Genomic DNA, 20,699 nt, shown 5'->3' with positions numbered 1-20,699 from the left:
TAGGGGGCTGCAGTGAGCTGGGTGGTGGAGGGGAGAACCCTGTGGCCCTTTTTCGACGGGGGCCGTGTCGGAATGGACCCTGGAAGGGAAGGCCCCTTTCTGCCGAGTTCACCTGGCGTTAGGACCCCGAGCCCGTGGTCCTCTGAGTGTCAGTCCTCCTTTGGTTTCGGCATGCATGGGTGATCCAGAGCTCAAGGCCTGGGGGAAGACGTTGGCCTGCCCGGGAAGATTTCCTAGTGGGTGTTCGGCGGTAGGGTTCAGCCGTACTAGGGGGTTCTGGGCCGTGGCACAGGAGGATAACTCTCCTCCTCTTGTGCACTGGAGACGTTTTTGCCAAGGCGAGTCGCGCCGTGCTGGTCTGCTGGGTGTCCCAGAGAAAACTGAGGTCCACGTTCATCGGGGGCCGGAGGCAGGCCCAGCGCAAAGCAGGGGAGACCCTTCTTTAGTGCACAGGGGCGTGGTGTTTCCGGGAGTCTGATGGGTTTTCTCTTTTCCTGGAGATGCTTCAGTGTTGCCAGTGGTATTGCCACACAATGTTGGCAGGAGCCATGGTCCACCAGGGGAAGGAAGGGTGGGTCTCCAGAGGGACCAGTGCCTGGATGAGAGTAGATGGACATAGAGGGAATGCAAATGGAGGAACTGGGTCTTCCCACAAGCGGGTACTTTTGCTGCCACTTGTGTTAATGGATCCCCCTGATAGATGGTTGGCTCTCGAGTTGGGGCATCAGAAGTGCTTCAGGAAAGAGCCTTAGTATCCTTGTGTGCTTTCGGTGCGCCCGTGAGGCCGCATGCATGGTGGTCGATGTGCGTCCTGAGAGAGCCCATACGCGCTTTGGATCCCGAATGAGCCACCGTGGTGGCAGACCTCAGGGATGTCTTCTCTTGTAGGAGGCGCATGTGAACCCGAGACGTCAGCGTCTCGTTTTTGAGCGTAGGACAGCCGTGAATGGTTTGGGTAGTGGAAAGGCCTAACTGGGTCCAAAGTCATTCGTAAGGATTGTTGCCTGTGCCTGAAGGAAGTAGAGAGTGATGAAATTCACCTCTTTGCCAAGTGCCTTTCATAGGCGCTGGACAGGCGTTGAGGGTCTCCTCTCCTGCACAAGTTGTGGGGTTCAGGCATTGGAACGTATGGGTGGGGCTGGAGCTCCTGTTGGAATCCATGTCACGTGGGGCTCCCAGATGCCCGTGGCGATGGCCCAGAAAGGCAGGAGCTTTGCAGAGGACGTACTTTCTCAGGTTCGTCCTTTCTTGCTTGGACATCCTGTGGACGGAAGGAGTCAGGGTGAGATTGGTTTGTAGAGTTGGATGGAGATTCTCAGATGGCTTTCCCGTTGTGGGAAGAGTTTGTTGGGCAGCTTAAGAGCCACATGGGAACTGAGCTCAGGCCGGCATGGCGTGGGCAACTGAAAAGGCTGCCGTCCCTAAAGAGTGTGAACTGAGGAGCAGCAGGCTGCGGAGCAGGCCAGTCATGGTGATTTTTCACGGGCCTCCCTCTCTTTTGTCTCCTTGCATACGCACGGCAGGTCGTGTTTCCACGGAAGGATCGAAAGGTTGCCGCCGGCTCCTCTGGCTGTGGGAAGATGCCCAGGGAGGACGGGGAGCGCCCGCCTGCGCGTGCCCTCTGTTTCCTGAGTGTGGCCCTTCGTAGCTGACGATGGTAAGCGTCCCCTCGCCCCAGGTCACCGAGGTTGCTCCTTGCCAGGTGAGGGTCACAAGCGTGGATCGATGATGACTCCCACAAAAACATTCCTTGGAAGCTGAACAAAATGAGTGAAAACTCTATACCGTCTCTCTCATCGAAACTGAGGTCCACCACGTAGACGTAGGGGGCTGCAGTGAGCTGGGTGGTGGAGGGGAGAACCCTGTGGCCCTTTTTCGACGGGGGCCGTGTCGGAATGGACCCTGGAAGGGAAGGCCCCTTTCTGCCGAGTTCACCTGGCGTTAGGACCCCGAGCCCGTGGTCCTCTGAGTGTCAGTCCTCCTTTGGTTTCGGCATGCATGGGTGATCCAGAGCTCAAGGCCTGGGGGAAGACGTTGGCCTGCCCGGGAAGATTTCCTAGTGGGTGTTCGGCGGTAGGGTTCAGCCGTACTAGGGGGTTCTGGGCCGTGGCACAGGAGGATAACTCTCCTCCTCTTGTGCACTGGAGACGTTTTGGCCAAGGCGAGTCGCGCCGTGCTGGTCTGCTGGGTGTCCCAGAGAAAACTGAGGTCCACGTTCATCGGGGGCCGGAGGCAGGCCCAGCGCAAAGCAGGGGAGACCCTTCTTTAGTGCACAGGGGCCTGGTGTTTCCGGGAGTCTGATGGGTTTTCTCTTTTCCTGGAGATGCTTCAGTGTTGCCAGTGGTATTGCCACACAATGTTGGCAGGAGCCATGGTCCACCAGGGGAAGGAAGGGTGGGTCTCCAGAGGGACCAGTGCCTGGATGAGAGTAGATGGACATAGAGGGAATGCAAATGGAGGAACTGGGTCTTCCCACAAGCGGGTACTTTTGCTGCCACTTGTGTTAATGGATCCCCCTGATAGATGGTTGGCTCTCGAGTTGGGGCATCAGAAGTGCTTCAGGAAAGAGCCTTAGTATCGTTGTGTGCTTTCGGTGCGCCCGTGAGGCCGCATGCATGGTGGTCGATGTGCGTCCTGAGAGAGCCCATACGCGCTTTGGATCCCGAATGAGCCACCGTGGTGGCAGACCTCAGGGATGACTTCTCTTGTAGGAGGCGCATGTGAACCCGAGACGTCAGCGTCTCGTTTTTGAGCGTAGGACAGCCGTGAATGGTTTGGGTAGTGGAAAGGCCTAACTGGGTCCAAAGTCATTCGTAAGGATTGTTGCCTGTGCCTGAAGGAAGTAGAGAGTGATGAAATTCACCTCTTTGCCAAGTGCCTTTCAGAGGCGCTGGACAGGCGTTGAGGGTCTCTTCTCCTGCACAAGTTGTGGGGTTCAGGCATTGGAACGTATGGGTGGGGCTGGAGCTCCTGTTGGAATCCATGTCACGTGGGGCTCCCAGATGCCCGTGGCGATGGCCCAGAAAGGCAGGAGCTTTGCAGAGGACGTACTTTCTCAGGTTCGTCCTTTCTTGCTTGGACATCCTGTGGAGGGAAGGAGTCAGGGTGAGATTGGTTTGTAGAGTTGGATGGAGATTCTCAGATGGCTTTCCTGTTGTGGGAAGAGTTTGTTGGGCAGCTTAAGAGCCACATGGGAACTGAGCTCAGGCCGGCATGGCGTGGGCAACTGAAAAGGCTGCCGTCCCTAAAGAGTGTGAACTGAGGAGCAGCAGGCTGCGGAGCAGGCCAGTCATGGTGATTTTTCACGGGCCTCCCTCTCTTTTGTCTCCTTGCATACGCACGGCAGGTCGTGTTTCCACGGAAGGATTGAAAGGTTGCCGCCGGCTCCTCTGGCTGTGGGAAGATGCCCAGGGAGGACGGGGAGCGCCCGCCTGCGCGTGCCCTCTGTTTCCTGAGTGTGGCCCTTCGTAGCTGACGATGGTAAGCGTCCCCTCGCCCCAGGTCACCGAGGTTGCTCCTTGCCAGGTGAGGGTCACAAGCGTGGATCGATGATGACTCCCACAAAAACATTCCTTGGAAGCTGAACAAAATGAGTGAAAACTCTATACCGTCTCTCTCATCGAAACTGAGGTCCACCACGTACAGGTAGGGGGCTGCAGTGAGCTGGGTGGTGGAGGGGAGAACCCTGTGGCCCTTTTTCGACGGGGGCCGTGTCGGAATGGACCCTGGAAGGGAAGGCCCCTTTCTGCCGAGTTCACCTGGCGTTAGGACCCCGAGCCCGTGGTCCTCTGAGTGTCAGTCCTCCTTTGGTTTCGGCATGCATGGGTGATCCAGAGCTCAAGGCCTGGGGGAAGACGTTGGCCTGCCCGGGAAGATTTCCTAGTGGGTGTTCGGCGGTAGGGTTCAGCCGTACTAGGGGGTTCTGGGCCGTGGCACAGGAGGATAACTCTCCTCCTCTTGTGCACTGGAGACGTTTTGGCCAAGGCGAGTCGCGCCGTGCTGGTCTGCTGGGTGTCCCAGAGAAAACTGAGGTCCACGTTCATCGGGGGCCGGAGGCAGGCCCAGCGCAAAGCAGGGGAGACCCTTCTTTAGTGCACAGGGGCGTGGTGTTTCCGGGAGTCTGATGGGTTTTCTCTTTTCCTGGAGATGCTTCAGTGTTGCCAGTGGTATTGCCACACAATGTTGGCAGGAGCCATGGTCCACCAGGGGAAGGAAGGGTGGGTCTCCAGAGGGACCAGTGCCTGGATGAGAGTAGATGGACATAGAGGGAATGCAAATGGAGGAACTGGGTCTTCCCACAAGCGGGTACTTTTGCTGCCACTTGTGTTAATGGATCCCCCTGATAGATGGTTGGCTCTCGAGTTGGGGCATCAGAAGTGCTTCAGGAAAGAGCCTTAGTATCCTTGTGTGCTTTCGGTGCGCCCGTGAGGCCGCATGCATGGTGGTCGATGTGCGTCCTGAGAGAGCCCATACGCGCTTTGGATCCCGAATGAGCCACCGTGGTGGCAGACCTCAGGGATGTCTTCTCTTGTAGGAGGCGCATGTGAACCCGAGACGTCAGCGTCTCGTTTTTGAGCGTAGGACAGCCGTGAATGGTTTGGGTAGTGGAAAGGCCTAACTGGGTCCAAAGTCATTCGTAAGGATTGTTGCCTGTGCCTGAAGGAAGTAGAGAGTGATGAAATTCACCTCTTTGCCAAGTGCCTTTCATAGGCGCTGGACAGGCGTTGAGGGTCTCCTCTCCTGCACAAGTTGTGGGGTTCAGGCATTGGAACGTATGGGTGGGGCTGGAGCTCCTGTTGGAATCCATGTCACGTGGGGCTCCCAGATGCCCGTGGCGATGGCCCAGAAAGGCAGGAGCTTTGCAGAGGACGTACTTTCTCAGGTTCGTCCTTTCTTGCTTGGACATCCTGTGGACGGAAGGAGTCAGGGTGAGATTGGTTTGTAGAGTTGGATGGAGATTCTCAGATGGCTTTCCCGTTGTGGGAAGAGTTTGTTGGGCAGCTTAAGAGCCACATGGGAACTGAGCTCAGGCCGGCATGGCGTGGGCAACTGAAAAGGCTGCCGTCCCTAAAGAGTGTGAACTGAGGAGCAGCAGGCTGCGGAGCAGGCCAGTCATGGTGATTTTTCACGGGCCTCCCTCTCTTTTGTCTCCTTGCATACGCACGGCAGGTCGTGTTTCCACGGAAGGATCGAAAGGTTGCCGCCGGCTCCTCTGGCTGTGGGAAGATGCCCAGGGAGGACGGGGAGCGCCCGCCTGCGCGTGCCCTCTGTTTCCTGAGTGTGGCCCTTCGTAGCTGACGATGGTAAGCGTCCCCTCGCCCCAGGTCACCGAGGTTGCTCCTTGCCAGGTGAGGGTCACAAGCGTGGATCGATGATGACTCCCACAAAAACATTCCTTGGAAGCTGAACAAAATGAGTGAAAACTCTATACCGTCTCTCTCATCGAAACTGAGGTCCACCACGTAGACGTAGGGGGCTGCAGTGAGCTGGGTGGTGGAGGGGAGAACCCTGTGGCCCTTTTTCGACGGGGGCCGTGTCGGAATGGACCCTGGAAGGGAAGGCCCCTTTCTGCCGAGTTCACCTGGCGTTAGGACCCCGAGCCCGTGGTCCTCTGAGTGTCAGTCCTCCTTTGGTTTCGGCATGCATGGGTGATCCAGAGCTCAAGGCCTGGGGGAAGACGTTGGCCTGCCCGGGAAGATTTCCTAGTGGGTGTTCGGCGGTAGGGTTCAGCCGTACTAGGGGGTTCTGGGCCGTGGCACAGGAGGATAACTCTCCTCCTCTTGTGCACTGGAGACGTTTGGCCAAGGCGAGTCGCGCCGTGCTGGTCTGCTGGGTGTCCCAGAGAAAACTGAGGTCCACGTTCATCGGGGGCCGGAGGCAGGCCCAGCGCAAAGCAGGGGAGACCCTTCTTTAGTGCACAGGGGCCTGGTGTTTCCGGGAGTCTGATGGGTTTTCTCTTTTCCTGGAGATGCTTCAGTGTTGCCAGTGGTATTGCCACACAATGTTGGCAGGAGCCATGGTCCACCAGGGGAAGGAAGGGTGGGTCTCCAGAGGGACCAGTGCCTGGATGAGAGTAGATGGACATAGAGGGAATGCAAATGGAGGAACTGGGTCTTCCCACAAGCGGGTACTTTTGCTGCCACTTGTGTTAATGGATCCCCCTGATAGATGGTTGGCTCTCGAGTTGGGGCATCAGAAGTGCTTCAGGAAAGAGCCTTAGTATCGTTGTGTGCTTTCGGTGCGCCCGTGAGGCCGCATGCATGGTGGTCGATGTGCGTCCTGAGAGAGCCCATACGCGCTTTGGATCCCGAATGAGCCACCGTGGTGGCAGACCTCAGGGATGACTTCTCTTGTAGGAGGCGCATGTGAACCCGAGACGTCAGCGTCTCGTTTTTGAGCGTAGGACAGCCGTGAATGGTTTGGGTAGTGGAAAGGCCTAACTGGGTCCAAAGTCATTCGTAAGGATTGTTGCCTGTGCCTGAAGGAAGTAGAGAGTGATGAAATTCACCTCTTTGCCAAGTGCCTTTCAGAGGCGCTGGACAGGCGTTGAGGGTCTCTTCTCCTGCACAAGTTGTGGGGTTCAGGCATTGGAACGTATGGGTGGGGCTGGAGCTCCTGTTGGAATCCATGTCACGTGGGGCTCCCAGATGCCCGTGGCGATGGCCCAGAAAGGCAGGAGCTTTGCAGAGGACGTACTTTCTCAGGTTCGTCCTTTCTTGCTTGGACATCCTGTGGAGGGAAGGAGTCAGGGTGAGATTGGTTTGTAGAGTTGGATGGAGATTCTCAGATGGCTTTCCTGTTGTGGGAAGAGTTTGTTGGGCAGCTTAAGAGCCACATGGGAACTGAGCTCAGGCCGGCATGGCGTGGGCAACTGAAAAGGCTGCCGTCCCTAAAGAGTGTGAACTGAGGAGCAGCAGGCTGCGGAGCAGGCCAGTCATGGTGATTTTTCACGGGCCTCCCTCTCTTTTGTCTCCTTGCATACGCACGGCAGGTCGTGTTTCCACGGAAGGATTGAAAGGTTGCCGCCGGCTCCTCTGGCTGTGGGAAGATGCCCAGGGAGGACGGGGAGCGCCCGCCTGCGCGTGCCCTCTGTTTCCTGAGTGTGGCCCTTCGTAGCTGACGATGGTAAGCGTCCCCTCGCCCCAGGTCACCGAGGTTGCTCCTTGCCAGGTGAGGGTCACAAGCGTGGATCGATGATGACTCCCACAAAAACATTCCTTGGAAGCTGAACAAAATGAGTGAAAACTCTATACCGTCTCTCTCATCGAAACTGAGGTCCACCACGTACAGGTAGGGGGCTGCAGTGAGCTGGGTGGTGGAGGGGAGAACCCTGTGGCCCTTTTTCGACGGGGGCCGTGTCGGAATGGACCCTGGAAGGGAAGGCCCCTTTCTGCCGAGTTCACCTGGCGTTAGGACCCCGAGCCCGTGGTCCTCTGAGTGTCAGTCCTCCTTTGGTTTCGGCATGCATGGGTGATCCAGAGCTCAAGGCCTGGGGGAAGACGTTGGCCTGCCCGGGAAGATTTCCTAGTGGGTGTTCGGCGGTAGGGTTCAGCCGTACTAGGGGGTTCTGGGCCGTGGCACAGGAGGATAACTCTCCTCCTCTTGTGCACTGGAGACGTTTTGGCCAAGGCGAGTCGCGCCGTGCTGGTCTGCTGGGTGTCCCAGAGAAAACTGAGGTCCACGTTCATCGGGGGCCGGAGGCAGGCCCAGCGCAAAGCAGGGGAGACCCTTCTTTAGTGCACAGGGGCGTGGTGTTTCCGGGAGTCTGATGGGTTTTCTCTTTTCCTGGAGATGCTTCAGTGTTGCCAGTGGTATTGCCACACAATGTTGGCAGGAGCCATGGTCCACCAGGGGAAGGAAGGGTGGGTCTCCAGAGGGACCAGTGCCTGGATGAGAGTAGATGGACATAGAGGGAATGCAAATGGAGGAACTGGGTCTTCCCACAAGCGGGTACTTTTGCTGCCACTTGTGTTAATGGATCCCCCTGATAGATGGTTGGCTCTCGAGTTGGGGCATCAGAAGTGCTTCAGGAAAGAGCCTTAGTATCCTTGTGTGCTTTCGGTGCGCCCGTGAGGCCGCATGCATGGTGGTCGATGTGCGTCCTGAGAGAGCCCATACGCGCTTTGGATCCCGAATGAGCCACCGTGGTGGCAGACCTCAGGGATGTCTTCTCTTGTAGGAGGCGCATGTGAACCCGAGACGTCAGCGTCTCGTTTTTGAGCGTAGGACAGCCGTGAATGGTTTGGGTAGTGGAAAGGCCTAACTGGGTCCAAAGTCATTCGTAAGGATTGTTGCCTGTGCCTGAAGGAAGTAGAGAGTGATGAAATTCACCTCTTTGCCAAGTGCCTTTCATAGGCGCTGGACAGGCGTTGAGGGTCTCCTCTCCTGCACAAGTTGTGGGGTTCAGGCATTGGAACGTATGGGTGGGGCTGGAGCTCCTGTTGGAATCCATGTCACGTGGGGCTCCCAGATGCCCGTGGCGATGGCCCAGAAAGGCAGGAGCTTTGCAGAGGACGTACTTTCTCAGGTTCGTCCTTTCTTGCTTGGACATCCTGTGGACGGAAGGAGTCAGGGTGAGATTGGTTTGTAGAGTTGGATGGAGATTCTCAGATGGCTTTCCCGTTGTGGGAAGAGTTTGTTGGGCAGCTTAAGAGCCACATGGGAACTGAGCTCAGGCCGGCATGGCGTGGGCAACTGAAAAGGCTGCCGTCCCTAAAGAGTGTGAACTGAGGAGCAGCAGGCTGCGGAGCAGGCCAGTCATGGTGATTTTTCACGGGCCTCCCTCTCTTTTGTCTCCTTGCATACGCACGGCAGGTCGTGTTTCCACGGAAGGATCGAAAGGTTGCCGCCGGCTCCTCTGGCTGTGGGAAGATGCCCAGGGAGGACGGGGAGCGCCCGCCTGCGCGTGCCCTCTGTTTCCTGAGTGTGGCCCTTCGTAGCTGACGATGGTAAGCGTCCCCTCGCCCCAGGTCACCGAGGTTGCTCCTTGCCAGGTGAGGGTCACAAGCGTGGATCGATGATGACTCCCACAAAAACATTCCTTGGAAGCTGAACAAAATGAGTGAAAACTCTATACCGTCTCTCTCATCGAAACTGAGGTCCACCACGTAGACGTAGGGGGCTGCAGTGAGCTGGGTGGTGGAGGGGAGAACCCTGTGGCCCTTTTTCGACGGGGGCCGTGTCGGAATGGACCCTGGAAGGGAAGGCCCCTTTCTGCCGAGTTCACCTGGCGTTAGGACCCCGAGCCCGTGGTCCTCTGAGTGTCAGTCCTCCTTTGGTTTCGGCATGCATGGGTGATCCAGAGCTCAAGGCCTGGGGGAAGACGTTGGCCTGCCCGGGAAGATTTCCTAGTGGGTGTTCGGCGGTAGGGTTCAGCCGTACTAGGGGGTTCTGGGCCGTGGCACAGGAGGATAACTCTCCTCCTCTTGTGCACTGGAGACGTTTTGGCCAAGGCGAGTCGCGCCGTGCTGGTCTGCTGGGTGTCCCAGAGAAAACTGAGGTCCACGTTCATCGGGGGCCGGAGGCAGGCCCAGCGCAAAGCAGGGGAGACCCTTCTTTAGTGCACAGGGGCCTGGTGTTTCCGGGAGTCTGATGGGTTTTCTCTTTTCCTGGAGATGCTTCAGTGTTGCCAGTGGTATTGCCACACAATGTTGGCAGGAGCCATGGTCCACCAGGGGAAGGAAGGGTGGGTCTCCAGAGGGACCAGTGCCTGGATGAGAGTAGATGGACATAGAGGGAATGCAAATGGAGGAACTGGGTCTTCCCACAAGCGGGTACTTTTGCTGCCACTTGTGTTAATGGATCCCCCTGATAGATGGTTGGCTCTCGAGTTGGGGCATCAGAAGTGCTTCAGGAAAGAGCCTTAGTATCGTTGTGTGCTTTCGGTGCGCCCGTGAGGCCGCATGCATGGTGGTCGATGTGCGTCCTGAGAGAGCCCATACGCGCTTTGGATCCCGAATGAGCCACCGTGGTGGCAGACCTCAGGGATGACTTCTCTTGTAGGAGGCGCATGTGAACCCGAGACGTCAGCGTCTCGTTTTTGAGCGTAGGACAGCCGTGAATGGTTTGGGTAGTGGAAAGGCCTAACTGGGTCCAAAGTCATTCGTAAGGATTGTTGCCTGTGCCTGAAGGAAGTAGAGAGTGATGAATTTCACCTCTTTGCCAAGTGCCTTTCATAGGCGCTGGACAGGCGTTGAGGGTCTCCTCTCCTGCACAAGTTGTGGGGTTCAGGCATTGGAACGTATGGGTGGGGCTGGAGCTCCTGTTGGAATCCATGTCACGTGGGGCTCCCAGATGCCCGTGGCGATGGCCCAGAAAGGCAGGAGCTTTGCAGAGGACGTACTTCCTCAGGTTCGTCCTTTCTTGCTTGGACATCCTGTGGAGGGAAGGAGTCAGGGTGAGATTGGTTTGTAGAGTTGGATGGAGATTCTCAGATGGCTTTCCTGTTGTGGGAAGAGTTTGTTGGGCAGCTTAAGAGCCACATGGGAACTGAGCTCAGGCCGGCATGGCGTGGGCAACTGAAAAGGCTGCCGTCCCTAAAGAGTGTGAACTGAGGAGCAGCAGGCTGCGGAGCAGGCCAGTCATGGTGATTTTTCACGGGCCTCCCTCTCTTTTGTCTCCTTGCATACGCACGGCAGGTCGTGTTTCCACGGAAGGATTGAAAGGTTGCCGCCGGCTCCTCTGGCTGTGGGAAGATGCCCAGGGAGGACGGGGAGCGCCCGCCTGCGCGTGCCCTCTGTTTCCTGAGTGTGGCCCTTCGTAGCTGACGATGGTAAGCGTCCCCTCGCCCCAGGTCACCGAGGTTGCTCCTTGCCAGGTGAGGGTCACAAGCGTGGATCGATGATGACTCCCACAAAAACATTCCTTGGAAGCTGAACAAAATGAGTGAAAACTCTATACCGTCTCTCTCATCGAAACTGAGGTCCACCACGTAGACGTAGGGGGCTGCAGTGAGCTGGGTGGTGGAGGGGAGAACCCTGTGGCCCTTTTTCGACGGGGGCCGTGTCGGAATGGACCCTGGAAGGGAAGGCCCCTTTCTGCCGAGTTCACCTGGCGTTAGGACCCCGAGCCCGTGGTCCTCTGAGTGTCAGTCCTCCTTTGGTTTCGGCATGCATGGGTGATCCAGAGCTCAAGGCCTGGGGGAAGACGTTGGCCTGCCCGGGAAGATTTCCTAGTGGGTGTTCGGCGGTAGGGTTCAGCCGTACTAGGGGGTTCTTGGCCGTGGCACAGGAGGATAACTCTCCTCCTCTTGTGCACTGGAGACGTTTTTGCCAAGGCGAGTCGCGCCGTGCTGGTCTGCTGGGTGTCCCAGAGAAAACTGAGGTCCACGTTCATCGGGGGCCGGAGGCAGGCCCAGCGCAAAGCAGGGGAGACCCTTCTTTAGTGCACAGGGGCGTGGTGTTTCCGGGAGTCTGATGGGTTTTCTCTTTTCCTGGAGATGCTTCAGTGTTGCCAGTGGTATTGCCACACAATGTTGGCAGGAGCCATGGTCCACCAGGGGAAGGAAGGGTGGGTCTCCAGAGGGACCAGTTCCTGGATGAGAGTACATGGACATAGAGGGAATGCAAATGGAGGAACTGGGTCTTCCCACAAGCGGGTACTTTTGCTGCCACTTGTGTTAATGGATCCCCCTGATAGATGGTTGGCTCTCGAGCTGGGGCATCAGAAGTGCTTCAGGAAAGAGCCTTAGTATCGTTGTGTGCTTTCGGTGCGCCCGTGAGGCCGCATGCATGGTGGTCGATGTGCGTCCTGAGAGAGCCCATACGCGCTTTGGATCCCGAATGAGCCACCGTGGTGGCAGACCTCAGGGATGACTTCTCTTGTAGGAGGCGCATGTGAACCTGAGATGTCAGCGTCTTGTTTTTGAGCGTAGGACAGCCGTGAATGGTTTGGGTAGTGGAAAGGCCTAACTGGGTCCAAAGTCATTCGTAAGGATTGTTGCCTGTGCCTGAAGGAAGTAGAGAGTGATGAATTTCACCTCTTTGCCAAGTGCCTTTCATAGGCGCTGGACAGGCGTTGAGGGTCTCCTCTCCTGCACAAGTTGTGGGGTTCAGGCATTGGAACGTATGGGTGGGGCTGGAGCTCCTGTTGGAATCCATGTCACGTGGGGCTCCCAGATGCCCGTGGCGATGGCCCAGAAAGGCAGGAGCTTTGCAGAGGACGTACTTCCTCAGGTTCGTCCTTTCTTGCTTGGACATCCTGTGGAGGGAAGGAGTCAGGGTGAGATTGGTTTGTAGAGTTGGATGGAGATTCTCAGATGGCTTTCCTGTTGTGGGAAGAGTTTGTTGGGCAGCTTAAGAGCCACATGGGAACTGAGCTCAGGCCGGCATGGCGTGGGCAACTGAAAAGGCTGCCGTCCCTAAAGAGTGTGAACTGAGGAGCAGCAGGCTGCGGAGCAGGCCAGTCATGGTGATTTTTCACGGGCCTCCCTCTCTTTTGTCTCCTTGCATACGCACGGCAGGTCGTGTTTCCACGGAAGGATTGAAAGGTTGCCGCCGGCTCCTCTGGCTGTGGGAAGATGCCCAGGGAGGACGGGGAGCGCCCGCCTGCGCGTGCCCTCTGTTTCCTGAGTGTGGCCCTTCGTAGCTGACGATGGTAAGCGTCCCCTCGCCCCAGGTCACCGAGGTTGCTCCTTGCCAGGTGAGGGTCACAAGCGTGGATCGATGATGACTCCCACAAAAACATTCCTTGGAAGCTGAACAAAATGAGTGAAAACTCTATACCGTCTCTCTCATCGAAACTGAGGTCCACCACGTAGACGTAGGGGGCTGCAGTGAGCTGGGTGGTGGAGGGGAGAACCCTGTGGCCCTTTTTCGACGGGGGCCGTGTCGGAATGGACCCTGGAAGGGAAGGCCCCTTTCTGCCGAGTTCACCTGGCGTTAGGACCCCGAGCCCGTGGTCCTCTGAGTGTCAGTCCTCCTTTGGTTTCGGCATGCATGGGTGATCCAGAGCTCAAGGCCTGGGGGAAGACGTTGGCCTGCCCGGGAAGATTTCCTAGTGGGTGTTCGGCGGTAGGGTTCAGCCGTACTAGGGGGTTCTTGGCCGTGGCACAGGAGGATAACTCTCCTCCTCTTGTGCACTGGAGACGTTTTTGCCAAGGCGAGTCGCGCCGTGCTGGTCTGCTGGGTGTCCCAGAGAAAACTGAGGTCCACGTTCATCGGGGGCCGGAGGCAGGCCCAGCGCAAAGCAGGGGAGACCCTTCTTTAGTGCACAGGGGCGTGGTGTTTCCGGGAGTCTGATGGGTTTTCTCTTTTCCTGGAGATGCTTCAGTGTTGCCAGTGGTATTGCCACACAATGTTGGCAGGAGCCATGGTCCACCAGGGGAAGGAAGGGTGGGTCTCCAGAGGGACCAGTTCCTGGATGAGAGTACATGGACATAGAGGGAATGCAAATGGAGGAACTGGGTCTTCCCACAAGCGGGTACTTTTGCTGCCACTTGTGTTAATGGATCCCCCTGATAGATGGTTGGCTCTCGAGCTGGGGCATCAGAAGTGCTTCAGGAAAGAGCCTTAGTATCGTTGTGTGCTTTCGGTGCGCCCGTGAGGCCGCATGCATGGTGGTCGATGTGCGTCCTGAGAGAGCCCATACGCGCTTTGGATCCCGAATGAGCCACCGTGGTGGCAGACCTCAGGGATGACTTCTCTTGTAGGAGGCGCATGTGAACCCGAGACGTCAGCGTCTCGTTTTTGAGCGTAGGACAGCCGTGAATGGTTTGGGTAGTGGAAAGGCCTAACTGGGTCCAAAGTCATTCGTAAGGATTGTTGCCTGTGCCTGAAGGAAGTAGAGAGTGATGAAATTCACCTCTTTGCCAAGTGCCTTTCATAGGCGCTGGACAGGCGTTGAGGGTCTCCTCTCCTGCACAAGTTGTGGGGTTCAGGCATTGGAATGTATGAGTGGGGCTGGAGCTCCTGTTGGAATCCATGTCACGTGGGGCTCCCAGATGCCCGTGGCGATGGCCCAGAAAGGCAGGAGCTTTGCAGAGGACGTACTTCCTCAGGTTCGTCCTTTCTTGCTTGGACATCCTGTGGAGGGAAGGAGTCAGGGTGAGATTGGTTTGTAGAGTTGGATGGAGATTCTCAGATGGCTTTCCTGTTGTGGGAAGAGTTTGTTGGGCAGCTTAAGAGCCACATGGGAACTGAGCTCAGGCCGGCATGGCGTGGGCAACTGAAAAGGCTGCCGTCCCTAAAGAGTGTGAACTGAGGAGCAGCAGGCTGCGGAGCAGGCCAGTCATGGTGATTTTTCACGGGCCTCCCTCTCTTTTGTCTCCTTGCATACGCACGGCAGGTCGTGTTTCCACGGAAGGATTGAAAGGTTGCCGCCGGCTCCTCTGGCTGTGGGAAGATGCCCAGGGAGGACGGGGAGCGCCCGCCTGCGCGTGCCCTCTGTTTCCTGAGTGTGGCCCTTCGTAGCTGACGATGGTAAGCGTCCCCTCGCCCCAGGTCACCGAGGTTGCTCCTTGCCAGGTGAGGGTCACAAGCGTGGATCGATGATGACTCCCACAAAAACATTCCTTGGAAGCTGAACAAAATGAGTGAAAACTCTATACCGTCTCTCTCATCGAAACTGAGGTCCACCACGTAGACGTAGGGGGCTGCAGTGAGCTGGGTGGTGGAGGGGAGAACCCTGTGGCCCTTTTTCGACGGGGGCCGTGTCGGAATGGACCCTGGAAGGGAAGGCCCCTTTCTGCCGAGTTCACCTGGCGTTAGGACCCCGAGCCCGTGGTCCTCTGAGTGTCAGTCCTCCTTTGGTTTCGGCATGCATGGGTGATCCAGAGCTCAAGGCCTGGGGGAAGACGTTGGCCTGCCCGGGAAGATTTCCTAGTGGGTGTTCGGCGGTAGGGTTCAGCCGTACTAGGGGGTTCTTGGCCGTGGCACAGGAGGATAACTCTCCTCCTCTTGTGCACTGGAGACGTTTTTGCCAAGGCGAGTCGCGCCGTGCTGGTCTGCTGGGTGTCCCAGAGAAAACTGAGGTCCACGTTCATCGGGGGCCGGAGGCAGGCCCAGCGCAAAGCAGGGGAGACCCTTCTTTAGTGCACAGGGGCGTGGTGTTTCCGGGAGTCTGATGGGTTTTCTCTTTTCCTGGAGATGCTTCAGTGTTGCCAGTGGTATTGCCACACAATGTTGGCAGGAGCCATGGTCCACCAGGGGAAGGAAGGGTGGGTCTCCAGAGGGACCAGTTCCTGGATGAGAGTACATGGACATAGAGGGAATGCAAATGGAGGAACTGGGTCTTCCCACAAGCGGGTACTTTTGCTGCCACTTGTGTTAATGGATCCCCCTGATAGATGGTTGGCTCTCGAGCTGGGGCATCAGAAGTGCTTCAGGAAAGAGCCTTAGTATCGTTGTGTGCTTTCGGTGCGCCCGTGAGGCCGCATGCATGGTGGTCGATGTGCGTCCTGAGAGAGCCCATACGCGCTTTGGATCCCGAATGAGCCACCGTGGTGGCAGACCTCAGGGATGACTTCTCTTGTAGGAGGCGCATGTGAACCCGAGACGTCAGCGTCTCGTTTTTGAGCGTAGGACAGCCGTGAATGGTTTGGGTAGTGGAAAGGCCTAACTGGGTCCAAAGTCATTCGTAAGGATTGTTGCCTGTGCCTGAAGGAAGTAGAGAGTGATGAAATTCACCTCTTTGCCAAGTGCCTTTCATAGGCGCTGGACAGGCGTTGAGGGTCTCCTCTCCTGCACAAGTTGTGGGGTTCAGGCATTGGAACGTATGAGTGGGGCTGGAGCTCCTGTTGGAATCCATGTCACGTGGGGCTCCCAGATGCCCGTGGCGATGGCCCAGAAAGGCAGGAGCTTTGCAGAGGACGTACTTCCTCAGGTTCGTCCTTTCTTGCTTGGACATCCTGTGGAGGGAAGGAGTCAGGGTGAGATTGGTTTGTAGAGTTGGATGGAGATTCTCAGATGGCTTTCCCGTTGTGGGAAGAGTTTGTTGGGCAGCTTAAGAGCCACATGGGAACTGAGCTCAGGCCGGCATGGCGTGGGCAACTGAAAAGGCTGCCGTCCCTAAAGAGTGTGAACTGAGGAGCAGCAGGCTGCGGAGCAGGCCAGTCATGGTGATTTTTCACGGGCCTCCCTCTCTTTTGTCTCCTTGCATACGCACGGCAGGTCGTGTTTCCACGGAAGGATTGAAAGGTTGCCGCCGGCTCCTCTGGCTGTGGGAAGATGCCCAGGGAGGACGGGGAGCGCCCGCCTGCGCGTGCCCTCTGTTTCCTGAGTGTGGCCCTTCGTAGCTGACGATGGTAAGCGTCCCCTCGCCCCAGGTCACCGAGGTTGCTCCTTGCCAGGTGAGGGTCACAAGCGTGGATCGATGATGACTCCCACAAAAACATTCCTTGGAAGCTGAACAAAATGAGTGAAAACTCTATACCGTCTCTCTCATCGAAACTGAGGTCCACCACGTAGACGTAGGGGGCTGCAGTGAGCTGGGTGGTGGAGGGGAGAACCCTGTGGCCCTTTTTCGACGGGGGCCGTGTCGGAATGGACCCTGGAAGGAAGGCCCCTTTCTGCCGAGTTCACCTGGCGTTAGGACCCCGAGCCCGTGGTCCTCTGAGTGTCAGTCCTCCTTTGGTTTCGGCATGCATGGGTGATCCAGAGCTCAAGGCCTGGGGGAAGACGTTGGCCTGCCCGGGAAGATTTCCTAGTGGGTGTTCGGCGGTAGGGTTCAGCCGTACTAGGGGGTTCTGGGCCGTGGCACAGGAGGATAACTCTCCTCCTCTTGTGCACTGGAGACGTTTTTGCCAAGGCGAGTCGCGCCGTGCTGGTCTGCTGGGTGTCCCAGAGAAAACTGAGGTCCACGTTCATCGGGGGCCGGAGGCAGGCCCAGCGCAAAGCAGGGGAGACCCTTCTTTAGTGCACAGGGGCGTGGTGTTTCCGGGAGTCTGATGGGTTTTCTCTTTTCCTGGAGATGCTTCAGTGTTGCCAGTGGTATTGCCACACAATGTTGGCAGGAGCCATGGTCCACCAGGGGAAGGAAGGGTGGGTCTCCAGAGGGACCAGTGCCTGGATGAGAGTAGATGGACATAGAGGGAATGCAAATGGAGGAACTGGGTCTTCCCACAAGCGGGTACTCTTGCTGCCACTTGTGTTAATGGATCCCCCTGATAGATGGTTGGCTCTCGAGTTGGGGCATCAGAAGTGCTTCAGGAAAGAGCCTTAGTATCGTTGTGTGCTTTCGGTGCGCCCGTGAGGCCGCATGCATGGTGGTCGATGTGCGTCCTGAGAGAGCCCATACGCGCTTTGGATCCCGAATGAGCCACCGTGGTGGCAGACCTCAGGGATGACTTCTCTTGTAGGAGGCGCATGTGAACCCGAGACGTCAGCGTCTCGTTTTTGAGCGTAGGACAGCCGTGAATGGTTTGGGTAGTGGAAAGGCCTAACTGGGTCCAAAGTCATTCGTAAGGATTGTTGCCTGTGCCTGAAGGAAGTAGAGAGTGAAGAATTTCACCTCTTTGCCAAGTGCCTTTCATAGGCGCTGGACAGGCGTTGAGGGTCTCCTCTCCTGCACAAGTTGTGGGGTTCAGGCATTGGAACGTATGGGTGGGGCTGGAGCTCCTGTTGGAATCCATGTCACGTGGGGCTCCCAGATGCCCGTGGCGATGGCCCAGAAAGGCAGGAGCTTTGCAGAGGACGTACTTCCTCAGGTTCGTCCTTTCTTGCTTGGACATCCTCTGGAGGGAAGGAGTCAGGGTGAGATTGGTTTGTAGAGTTGGATGGAGATTCTCAGATGGCTTTCCCGTTGTGGGAAGAGTTTGTTGGGCAGCTTAAGAGCCACATGGGAACTGAGCTCAGGCCGGCATGGCGTGGGCAACTGAAAAGGCTGCCGTCCCTAAAGAGTGTGAACTGAGGAGCAGCAGGCTGCGGAGCAGGCCAGTCATGGTGATTTTTCACGGGCCTCCCTCTCTTTTGTCTCCTTGCATACGCACGGCAGGTCGTGTTTCCACGGAAGGATTGAAAGGTTGCCGCCGGCTCCTCTGGCTGTGGGAAGATGCCCAGGGAGGACGGGGAGCGCCCGCCTGCGCGTGCCCTCTGTTTCCTGAGTGTGGCCCTTCGTAGCTGACGATGGTAAGCGTCCCCTCGCCCCAGGTCACCGAGGTTGCTCCTTGCCAGGTGAGGGTCACAAGCGTGGATCGATGATGACTCCCACAAAAACATTCCTTGGAAGCTGAACAAAATGAGTGAAAACTCTATACCGTCTCTCTCATCGAAACTGAGGTCCACCACGTAGACGTAGGGGGCTGCAGTGAGCTGGGTGGTGGAGGGGAGAACCCTGTGGCCCTTTTTCGACGGGGGCCGTGTCGGAATGGACCCTGGAAGGGAAGGCCCCTTTCTGCCGAGTTCACCTGGCGTTAGGACCCCGAGCCCGTGGTCCTCTGAGTGTCAGTCCTCCTTTGGTTTCGGCATGCATGGGTGATCCAGAGCTCAAGGCCTGGGGGAAGACGTTGGCCTGCCCGGGAAGATTTCCTAGTGGGTGTTCGGCGGTAGGGTTCAGCCGTACTAGGGGGTTCTTGGCCGTGGCACAGGAGGATAACTCTCCTCCTCTTGTGCACTGGAGACGTTTTTGCCAAGGCGAGTCGCGCCGTGCTGGTCTGCTGGGTGTCCCAGAGAAAACTGAGGTCCACGTTCATCGGGGGCCGGAGGCAGGCCCAGCGCAAAGCAGGGGAGACCCTTCTTTAGTGCACAGGGGCGTGGTGTTTCCGGGAGTCTGATGGGTTTTCTCTTTTCCTGGAGATGCTTCAGTGTTGCCAGTGGTATTGCCACACAATGTTGGCAGGAGCCATGGTCCACCAGGGGAAGGAAGGGTGGGTCTCCAGAGGGACCAGTTCCTGGATGAGAGTAGATGGACATAGAGGGAATGCAAATGGAGGAACTGGGTCTTCCCACAAGCGGGTACTTTTGCTGCCACTTGTGTTAATGGATCCCCCTGATAGATGGTTGGCTCTCGAGTTGGGGCATCAGAAGTGCTTCAGGAAAGAGCCTTAGTATCGTTGTGTGCTTTCGGTGCGCCCGTGAGGCCGCATTCATGGTGGTCGATGTGCGTCCTGAGAGAGCCCATACGCGCTTTGGATCCCGAATGAGCCACCGTGGTGGCAGACCTCAGGGATGACTTCTCTTGTAGGAGGCGCATGTGAACCCGAGACGTCAGCGTCTCGTTTTTGAGCGTAGGACAGCCGTGAATGGTTTGGGTAGTGGAAAGGCCTAACTGGGTCCAAAGTCATTCGTAAGGATTGTTGCCTGTGCCTGAAGGAAGTAGAGAGTGATGAAATTCACCTCTTTGCCAAGTGCCTTTCATAGGCGCTGGACAGGCGTTGAGGGTCTCCTCTCCTGCACAAGTTGTGGGGTTCAGGCATTGGAACGTATGGGTGGGGCTGGAGCTCCTGTTGGAATCCATGTCACGTGGGGCTCCCAGATGCCCGTGGCGATGGCCCAGAAAGGCAGGAGCTTTGCAGAGGACGTACTTCCTCAGGTTCGTCCTTTCTTGCTTGGACATCCTGTGGAGGGAAGGAGTCAGGGTGAGATTGGTTTGTAGAGTTGGATGGAGATTCTCAGATGGCTTTCCTGTTGTGGGAAGAGTTTGTTGGGCAGCTTAAGAGCCACATGGGAACTGAGCTCAGGCCGGCATGGCGTGGGCAACTGAAAAGGCTGCCGTCCCTAAAGAGTGTGAACTGAGGAGCAGCAGGCTGCGGAGCAGGCCAGTCATGGTGATTTTTCACGGGCCTCCCTCTCTTTTGTCTCCTTGCATACGCACGGCAGGTCGTGTTTCCACGGAAGGATTGAAAGGTTGCCGCCGGCTCCTCTGGCTGTGGGAAGATGCCCAGGGAGGACGGGGAGCGCCCGCCTGCGCGTGCCCTCTGTTTCCTGAGTGTGGCCCTTCGTAGCTGACGATGGTAAGCGTCCCCTCGCCCCAGGTCACCGAGGTTGCTCCTTGCCAGGTGAGGGTCACAAGCGTGGATCGATGATGACTCCCACAAAAACATTCCTTGGAAGCTGAACAAAATGAGTGAAAACTCTATACCGTCTCTCTCATCGAAACTGAGGTCCACCACGTAGACGTAGGGGGCTGCAGTGAGCTGGGTGGTGGAGGGGAGAACCCTGTGGCCCTTTTTCGACGGGGGCCGTGTCGGAATGGACCCTGGAAGGGAAGGCCCCTTTCTGCCGAGTTCACCTGGCGTTAGGACCCCGAGCCCGTGGTCCTCTGAGTGTCAGTCCTCCTTTGGTTTCGGCATGCATGGGTGATCCAGAGCTCAAGGCCTGGGGGAAGACGTTGGCCTGCCCGGGAAGATTTCCTAGTGGGTGTTCGGCGGTAGGGTTCAGCCGTACTAGGGGGTTCTTGGCCGTGGCACAGGAGGATAACTCTCCTCCTCTTGTGCACTGGAGACGTTTTTGCCAAGGCGAGTCGCGCCGTGCTGGTCTGCTGGGTGTCCCAGAGAAAACTGAGGTCCACGTTCATCGGGGGCCGGAGGCAGGCCCAGCGCAAAGCAGGGGAGACCCTTCTTTAGTGCACAGGGGCGTGGTGTTTCCGGGAGTCTGATGGGTTTTCTCTTTTCCTGGAGATGCTTCAGTGTTGCCAGTGGTATTGCCACACAATGTTGGCAGGAGCCATGGTCCACCAGGGGAAGGAAGGGTGGGTCTCCAGAGGGACCAGTGCCTGGATGATAGTAGATGGACATAGAGGAATGCAAATGGAGGAACTGGGTCTTC

At 57.2% G+C, this 20,699-nt stretch overlaps 11 non-coding genes across 11 annotated transcripts; all 11 read left to right on the top strand.

The window, feature by feature from the left end:
- Nucleotides 1-1,719: 1,719 nt before the first annotated feature.
- LOC144374134 (small nucleolar RNA SNORD116) lies at nt 1,720-1,811 on the top strand. Its single transcript, XR_013433620.1, has one exon. It is a non-coding gene; the product is annotated as a small nucleolar RNA SNORD116 (small nucleolar RNA).
- A 1,731-nt stretch (nt 1,812-3,542) lies between these two features.
- On the top strand, nt 3,543-3,634 carry LOC144374133 (small nucleolar RNA SNORD116). Its single transcript, XR_013433619.1, has one exon. It is a non-coding gene; the product is annotated as a small nucleolar RNA SNORD116 (small nucleolar RNA).
- Nucleotides 3,635-5,365: 1,731 nt separating this feature from the next.
- On the top strand, nt 5,366-5,457 carry LOC144374132 (small nucleolar RNA SNORD116). Its single transcript, XR_013433618.1, has one exon. It is a non-coding gene; the product is annotated as a small nucleolar RNA SNORD116 (small nucleolar RNA).
- A 1,730-nt stretch (nt 5,458-7,187) lies between these two features.
- Nucleotides 7,188-7,279, top strand: LOC144374131 (small nucleolar RNA SNORD116). Its single transcript, XR_013433617.1, has one exon. It is a non-coding gene; the product is annotated as a small nucleolar RNA SNORD116 (small nucleolar RNA).
- A 1,731-nt stretch (nt 7,280-9,010) lies between these two features.
- On the top strand, nt 9,011-9,102 carry LOC144374130 (small nucleolar RNA SNORD116). Its single transcript, XR_013433616.1, has one exon. It is a non-coding gene; the product is annotated as a small nucleolar RNA SNORD116 (small nucleolar RNA).
- Nucleotides 9,103-10,833: 1,731 nt separating this feature from the next.
- LOC144374129 (small nucleolar RNA SNORD116) lies at nt 10,834-10,925 on the top strand. The gene has a single exon (XR_013433615.1). It is a non-coding gene; the product is annotated as a small nucleolar RNA SNORD116 (small nucleolar RNA).
- Nucleotides 10,926-12,656: 1,731 nt separating this feature from the next.
- Nucleotides 12,657-12,748, top strand: LOC144374148 (small nucleolar RNA SNORD116). Its single transcript, XR_013433634.1, has one exon. It is a non-coding gene; the product is annotated as a small nucleolar RNA SNORD116 (small nucleolar RNA).
- Nucleotides 12,749-14,479: 1,731 nt separating this feature from the next.
- On the top strand, nt 14,480-14,571 carry LOC144374147 (small nucleolar RNA SNORD116). The gene has a single exon (XR_013433633.1). It is a non-coding gene; the product is annotated as a small nucleolar RNA SNORD116 (small nucleolar RNA).
- A 1,731-nt stretch (nt 14,572-16,302) lies between these two features.
- On the top strand, nt 16,303-16,394 carry LOC144374146 (small nucleolar RNA SNORD116). Its single transcript, XR_013433632.1, has one exon. It is a non-coding gene; the product is annotated as a small nucleolar RNA SNORD116 (small nucleolar RNA).
- A 1,730-nt stretch (nt 16,395-18,124) lies between these two features.
- On the top strand, nt 18,125-18,216 carry LOC144374139 (small nucleolar RNA SNORD116). The gene has a single exon (XR_013433625.1). It is a non-coding gene; the product is annotated as a small nucleolar RNA SNORD116 (small nucleolar RNA).
- Nucleotides 18,217-19,947: 1,731 nt separating this feature from the next.
- LOC144374128 (small nucleolar RNA SNORD116) lies at nt 19,948-20,039 on the top strand. The gene has a single exon (XR_013433614.1). It is a non-coding gene; the product is annotated as a small nucleolar RNA SNORD116 (small nucleolar RNA).
- The last annotated feature ends 660 nt before the right edge of the window (nt 20,040-20,699 follow it).

The sequence above is a fragment of the Ictidomys tridecemlineatus genome, unplaced genomic scaffold (assembly GCF_052094955.1).
Source record: "Ictidomys tridecemlineatus isolate mIctTri1 unplaced genomic scaffold, mIctTri1.hap1 Scaffold_5856, whole genome shotgun sequence".
NCBI classification, from domain to species: domain Eukaryota; kingdom Metazoa; phylum Chordata; class Mammalia; order Rodentia; family Sciuridae; genus Ictidomys; species Ictidomys tridecemlineatus.
The sequence above is the reverse complement of the archived record's forward strand: the minus strand, read 5'-3'. Positions and strand labels throughout refer to the sequence as shown.